At 40.7% G+C, this 5,926-nt stretch overlaps 1 long non-coding RNA gene across 1 annotated transcript; it reads right to left on the reverse strand.

Annotated features, from left to right (window-relative positions):
* Window positions 1-2,712: 2,712 nt before the first annotated feature.
* On the reverse strand, window positions 2,713-4,472 carry LOC121078053. Its single transcript, XR_005824440.1, has 3 exons — window positions 4,406-4,472; window positions 3,860-3,982; window positions 2,713-3,735 (listed from the first exon to the last, which is right to left on the reverse strand). It is a non-coding gene; the product is annotated as an uncharacterized LOC121078053 (long non-coding RNA).
* Between the last annotated feature and the right edge of the window lie 1,454 nt (window positions 4,473-5,926).

Consider the following 5,926-nt stretch of genomic DNA (forward strand, 5'->3'; position numbering starts at 1 on the left):
AGAAGTTTAAGAAAATTGAAAACAGGATTTGAATGTAATACAGCCACAATTACCGGAGATTATAGGCAATCATTTCCATATGTCTGCAATGGGGAGCTGCTAATCTCTGTTTGCGTGGAGGTGATTTCCTCTGGAACACTTCCCAGCCTTCAACAGCGCTAGTGCTGAACAAATTAGATTTGAAAGTCCCCAATTTTATGACTAAGGTAATATACTCTGTGTATTTAGAGAAACACTGATTTCCTATTTTAACTGGCTTCCAAATGCTGGACAGAGACCTCTGCTTCATTTAGTTTGGCTCTGCTAGGTATATGTTAAAAGATTTTTTTTTCTTTCTTTAAAGGGTCATCACATGTATTTTTGGGTGTCTCGGAGATATACGGCGAGTTCCCTCCATCCATAAGAGGGAAAGAGTTAGCATCACAATCCAGTGACATCATGGCTGAGGAATGCACGGCAATTAGCCCTGCAGTACTGCAGGCAGCCTATGGCCAGGGGACAAGCAGCTCCCTCCTGCTAAACTTTAGGAGTCCTAACACCTTATTCCCTGACCTACCGCTTATGAGATCCTGAATAGCGTCACTTGTGTTTTGTGGGAATTCATCTGGTAAACTAGGCTTTTTGTGCGTGGCCTTGGCTCGGCTTTGGCAGTTACTGTTGAAAATAGGACTGCTGTTGGGAAAGATTTCCTGTTCGGGGCAGCCAGGAGCTGGGCTGATTTCAATAGGAGCCAGTGACTGGTGGAGATGGGAGAGCTGCAGGGAACTTTACAGCTGCGAACGTGCCAGTCCCATTGGGGAACATCGGGGGGCCTGGCCTGATGGTGTCCAAAGCATTTTTAGAATTTATTTTGTCAAATGATTCACGTTTATGAAATGTTTATGGCAGAGTCATACCAGAGAGCTCAAGAAAGAGAGCAAGACAGGCGAAAGGAAATCTGTGCTAGCCAATAATGAGGGACGAACAAAGGAAGGAGTGCATTCCTTGTGTGTGTGCACACATTTGCGAACAGCATCACTTGTTTCACCTCCCTGTCGCTGGATGGGGGCATTGGTGAGCTCCTTGAATGAACCTCTGAAGAGAGATAGAAGTAGGCTGTGCTGGGGAGGGAAGGAAGGTGCACATGCAGCTGAGTATCTGCTGTTCTTATCTTTCTAGTGCTCACATTTTTGAAGCAAGTCGCGTTCTTGCACTATTACAAAGGGCCTTTCTTATGGAATGTGGCCCTGCGGACCGAGAGTCACCCCCCACAACTTCGCAAAACAGAAGGCTGATGCTCATGTGCTGGACTAGGAAATTATAAAGAAGGTTCCTCCTCTGGACAGACTCATTTGTGGCTAGGGGATCTCCTTTCTCAGCTGAAGAAGGGAAAAGTGGCCCAGAGCAGCCCCAAGTCAGGACTTTAGTTCATGCTTAACTCCATCACTATTTGAGAAAGCACTTAAGGCACATACCTGATTTAAAACACATGTTTATTACACCTTGACTTCAATTCACTTGTGGTGCAGAACAATACATGATGTCTGGACACTGACTTTTCTTAGAATGGCACATGGTCTTTTAGTTGAGCACATGCTTAAGGACTTTCCTGAACCAGAGGATTCCTTAACCCAAAATATATAATTTTATTTTACCACTTTTGGTTGTAGCAAAATTTAGTATACGTAGGCTGAAAATTTGTAAAAAAAAATAGAGAAGGTAACTTTCACAGTATTCTTGCTAAAGAAAAGCAATCAACCAACCCTTCCCCCCCCCAAAAAAAAAGCAACCAACCAACCAAAAAAACACCAACAAACTGAACCAAACCAAACAGAAAAGACAAAAAAAAAAAAACACACAAAAAACAAAAAAAAAAAAAAAAAAAAAAACAAAAAAAAAACAGAACAAACAAACAAAAATCCACCACCACAACAACAAAAAACAGAATAGAAAACAGAGTCTCAGAATAGAAAATACAGTCTAGACATACATTTTGATTAAGAGTTGGCTTCTGACAATTGTAAGCAAACTTATAAGGTGACAGTGCCAGCACTTGTCAACTGCAGTGACACCATGGAAGCCACCAAAGTGAGTTTTGTTACCTGTTGTCCCAATACAACAGTGATGGAAGTTACACATGCTGAAGTATTGGGGTGACATGGTTTTATCCATAAAACCTGACATGGACTGACCTTGGAAATAACAGCTGAAATTCTATATAATGAATTAAACAAACAGTGACAGGATTCAGTAGATAAAGACTTAAGTGTGTCTTTTTAGTTTCCAGATAGCACAGAACAAACCTGGCCATGTAATGAACAACTATACCATAGTACTCATTTGCAAAGCTTGCTTCTAAGATCTGTCTTCAGCATGGTTAGACCAAAAGGAAAAGAACACATTGGTTCTTGTAATAAAATAAATGTACAATCCCTGCACATTACTGCCTTTGTAGTTGCTTTTACCCTAAAAAATCCAGCTCTAATGCACAGTATATTTTTCATCATAAACTTGCTCATGTATGCATTCCAGATGGCGTGAAGAAGGGGTTCAGGAATTCTAGTGGCAACCGCTACTATTACGAAAATAAAGGTAGGGCCCAGTTTTATGATGAACCTTGATCTTAAGGAGTTTATAACTAGGCTGGCTCCAAGTTATACTTGGAATACATGGATATATTTATTACATCAGTGGATTCCTTCACCCACTTAAAAAAAAAAAAATCTGCCTCGTTCTTTTTTTTGAGAGAAGAGGTTGCTTGCAGTTTTAAGATGTTTCATGGCCTTCATTCCATACAGAAAAAGTTGATTAAAAGGAAGTTGGCAAGACAGCAGCCTCCAGTATATTGTAATCACTCTCCATTTGGAAACAAAACATTCTCCCACATTCCAGCCATCTAGGTTAATTAACTTTGCAAAATGTAATGGTGTACAATAGTGCAAACTCATTTGGCTGTGTAGTTTTGATACAAAATACCTTTTGATATGAATAACTTTTTCCTTGGAAAGGTCCATTAATAAGTATTTACATCAATACACAAAAATATGGCAATTAAGGATACTAGAGTGGTCTATTAAGCTCAACTTTTATAGGAAAAGTGTTTTCCTTCTTTCCTTTTTAAGTTCTTGCCAACAAGAAATATGAGCTCAACTCAAATAGGTTTTAAGAAGAGCAAGGCAATAGGCCCCCATTCAGGAAAGGCTTTCAGCACATGCTTATGTTCCGTTGCTTTCACTGGGATTTAAGCACATTCTTAATTTATTTGTGAACAGAGTTGGTTTTTTTTATGGGGAAATCTTTACGGTGGACACTTTTTTATGATAACGTCTGAGGCTACAGCCTTGTAAACCGGAATAAGGGTGGCATGGTGTGAGGCAGGAGACAAACCTGGGAGACAGAAACTGGGATGTGAGGCTGGGCATGCCCAGAAGGAACACAGGGACAGAAGGTCCATCAGGAGAGGAGTCAGGGGTATGGCCAGGAGCGAGGACCACCATGGGCCTGAGTGAGCTACGCTGCAGAGGCACTGCAGGTAGAGGTAAATTCTTGTACTTTTAGTCAAAGTAGTTACCTAGACCATGTATAATCCAGAGGCAACTCACCCCACCTGAAGGCGATTGTGTCTGAGATGCATGTTATGCTATCACAAGTCGCTTCAGGAGATGTTACTCTCTTTTTTTATGGTGAAAGGAGCATGGGTGATGGCTCTGGTGGGGAGAATCCCATCCCAGCTCTCTGACTTCATAGCTCTTCTTCCTGTTTCCATGGAAAAAAAGAATCTGTCAGAAATGATTGTTTACCACTCCAGCAGTAACAAGAGCATTGTAAGGAATGGCATTATTTAGTAAATTATTTTTTGCTACATAATTAAGTGGATTACCTTGAAACCAACATCTATAGAGCTGGTTTCTGTTGAGCTCAACCCATACTGTTGAAGGAAATAGAAGCTGGTCTGTCTGTCTGCAATGCTTCCTTGATTTCCAATTTGTCTTCTAGGCTATGACTTAAAGATTCAAGCACATGTTGGAGTAAGACACAAGCGAGTGAGCTAAACACGAGGCAGAAGCCTTTGCAGTAAATATCCTGGCTTGTGTTATTTTTTTGCTCTTTGAACTCTAAAAGCAGTTATTTGTCATTTATTTGATATCCCTTGACAATAAACATGACGTTTGTGAAGAACTAGTTACTGATAAGCTATCCAATAAGGTCAAAACATGCAAACAAATGACAGCAACAATAATATAGATGTTAACCACTGCATTCTTTTTTTTTTTTTCATAACTTTTTAGATTGTATACTACTGTTTTTTTGTTGGAACCATGTGGTACTATTGCTTCTACAATAATTTGTCTTCATGCACAGAAAACAGAAAGGATTTCAGGCATTTCATTTCCTTGTCAGCTACAGTAAATGCAAAATGATTTACCTTAAAGAGCAAAATATCAGGACTAAATTTTTCAAAGCTTGTTGCTGTTGTTGTCATTCAGAAAACAAACTGTAACCTTATAAGTAGACAAACAAACAAACAAACCCCTTTTATGCATAACTCATAAGCTCATTTCCTTTGATTCCTGCGAGTGATGTCATGGAGCCCAGCTGTTGTGTTTCTGTGATGATTTCCCTTACTCATGTTTCACCCAGCCATTTCAGGCCCTAATGGAATTATTTTGAGTGAAACCTGTTTTTTTCACAGTTTACCTCCCACATCAGCTGATACCAGGAACAATTCTCTGGGCTGAATGGAGGGTAGATACAGGCAATTAAGTAGATTTTAAAGATTGTTTTTCTGTTTTGTTTCTAATCACCCCCTCACCCTTATGCAGATCAGCACACTGTGGGTGTGAGGGCTGTAAAGGTTGCAGATATTAAATTTGATGTCTAGTGTTTATACGCTTGGTATCTGCAGTGGCGTCCAGCAGCCTGGACATGCGCGTTGGTCTCCTAGCTATTGCAGGAGAGAGCGAGGTGCCTCCTGGTGATATTTGATGTGAGGGAGGGAATCTGGATAATTACCTGTGACCAGTTTTATTGGCTATTCTTTGCTCATAAAAAACTGCACACAGGGATGGTACTTGATTCATACCACGCAAGCATCTCTCTGAGCTTCAGTATGGCACCTTTGCATACTCATGAAGAGATTCTTCACTGACCAAATGCTTTCATTTTTAAACAAACAAACCAAACCAACAAACAAAAACCAAACCAACAAACAAAAAAAAAACAGGGTGATGGAGCTATTACCCTTCCATACCACCCCCTAAAGGTGACAGTGCTCCCTGGGTTAGGGTGAAAACAGTTCAGTGCTCTTTTGGTGTGGTTCAAGGCTACTCGTCCACTCTCCTAGAAGACCATCCAGTGCACTCGGGTGCAGCCATCTGATCCCGTGCACAGCAGATAGGCAGCAGATAATAGGATTATCTGCCAGGTGGCAGGATTAGGGACCCACAGAGCTGTTTAGACGTGGTGCTTTCGGTGCCTGAGACATTTACAGAAAAATTAGGCTTCGGTGAAATATGTAAGCGGTGTGCGCTTTCTCTTGGAGTAATTGCATGAGAAACTCTGAGATTAAATGCTGGTGTCATTTCTGTCCCTTGTGACCACCTTGTGCTGATCTAGAGCAAGAATTGTATGGACTTCTGAGTGCTTAAATTTGTAACACTCTTTGTTTCTTCATGGAGCCATTGTAGAAGAAACAATCAATTGTGTATGAGTGCATGTGTGTGTGTAAATGTATGTGGGAAAGTCTCTTGTTTTCATTGCTTTTTTTTTTTTTAAATATTACTGCTGTTTGTTATTTACCTGCTGCTGAGAGTTTTGTTTTGTTTTGTTTTTGTTATTTGTACTTCCATATTGGTTGGAGGAATGGAGAGATGCAGGGGGACCACTGGCACAGGGTGGTGCAGGGATAAGCCAGTGAGTACCGAAAAGCACACATCCCACCTGCAGT

This window comes from Cygnus olor, chromosome 14 (assembly GCF_009769625.2).
Source record: "Cygnus olor isolate bCygOlo1 chromosome 14, bCygOlo1.pri.v2, whole genome shotgun sequence".
NCBI classification, from domain to species: domain Eukaryota; kingdom Metazoa; phylum Chordata; class Aves; order Anseriformes; family Anatidae; genus Cygnus; species Cygnus olor.